The following is a 1,672-nucleotide window of genomic DNA, read 5'->3' as shown; positions in this document are numbered from 1 at the left end:
GCATTAACCCACAGCGCTATACCAGGACTCTCTCTATATATAAAACTATGCCTAGAACATTGATGATCTTCTCAAAAGAATTCTAATTAATACTGCTCTCTGAACTTGCAATTGCAGCATAATGAGATACAATTAATTCCCTTCACTTAAAATAGACCATGGTTGATATCACATTCTTGACTCAACATTCTTCTCTTGACTCGACATTCTATAGGTGCCTCTTCACTGTTTCTATTGAGAAGTCTGAAACTATCCTGATTTTCTTTACCTTAATAATGAATAGTGGGGTCCTGGCATGTTGCTGTAGGATAAGCATTGGACTGCTAACCACTATGTCAATGGTTCAAACCCACTAGCCAATCCTAGACATCCCTTTATGGGATCGGTGTAAGTATGAAGTTGACAACGCTTAACAATAACAGCAACAACAAATGAACTTATCCTATTAGGTTGCTTCCCAAAAGACAGGATTATGTTTACAGCTTTTAAAGAATTCTAAAACGGATGTGTTCTACATCTTTAAAAACAACTTTACTAAGATGTTATTCATTGTGTATGATTCTGGGCCAACTCTATTACTCGGTGTGTTCTGAATTTTCTTTAATTATATATTTTAATATTCATTCTGTTACTTCCCTTTGATTTTCTTTTTCTTTGGAATTTTATTTAAGCATACATACATATGGCCTATGCATTGCTGTACTTATGTGGCTATAATTCATTTCTCATCTTTTTTTTTGTTGTTTATTTCTATTTTAGTATGTTTCCCTATTTTTATCCTCTGTGTCTTTTACTGTGCTATCCAGAGTGCCAAATCTCCCTTGTGCTCTTTCTAATTTATTTTTCCATTTCTGTAGGGTTTTTGTTTTGTTTTGTTTTGTTTGCTTTCCTTTCCTTTCTGAGTTCTAACATTACCTACTGTTTTCTGTTCTTCTCTTCTCTGAGCTATCCTACTTTTGATTGCATATTTGGGACTCATTTTCTTAATTTAATTACAGATTGTTTGGTTATAGTTCCTGTCTCTTCTTTGGCATTTTTTTCTGAAAATTTTATCTTTAGAAATGTATTGCTGCTTCTTTTCACGTATTTCCTTAAAGTATTTTTAGATGGATAGTATACATTCTTTTGTATTGTTGTTATTGTATTATACTGAACCAACTTTCCACAGCAGGTTAGAGTTAGTGGATTGGAGTGAGAATATTACATTTCCTTTAAATATGATACTATTGTATAGCCAAAATGTCTATGCTTCTCTGAGCTTAGCCTGGTACAGGATGGCTTCTACAGCCAGCCCTACACTCCCCTAGTCTCTTTGTCAGCTGCTTCACAAAAAAGGACAGAACTTGCCATTCTTCCAAAGTGAGCCCCATCTAGGGTGTGTGTTTTGCTGGCGTTTTTAAAGATAGGCCAACTCTGGATCCCCCAAGCACCTACCACACCTTCCCACTAATCTTTCCCCAGCCCTCTGCTATTTGATCTAAACCGTTCCCACAGCAGTTCCCCTGTAGGGTGGAACATTTCCCTTCTGAGGAAATAATCTTCTGGAAATTTCTGAGATTTGCCTGCACTCTGGAGTCCTGGTGTGGCGCTGTGGGTTAATGCGCCTGACTGTAAAGCCATTTGAACTGCAAGGTCAGCAGTTCAAGCTCACCAGCTGCTTCTTGGAAACCCT

Source organism: Chrysochloris asiatica, unplaced genomic scaffold, assembly GCF_000296735.1.
Source record: "Chrysochloris asiatica unplaced genomic scaffold, ChrAsi1.0 scaffold00098, whole genome shotgun sequence".
In the NCBI taxonomy this organism is placed as follows: Eukaryota; Metazoa; Chordata; class Mammalia; order Afrosoricida; family Chrysochloridae; genus Chrysochloris; species Chrysochloris asiatica.
Note: the sequence above shows the minus strand (reverse complement) of the source record.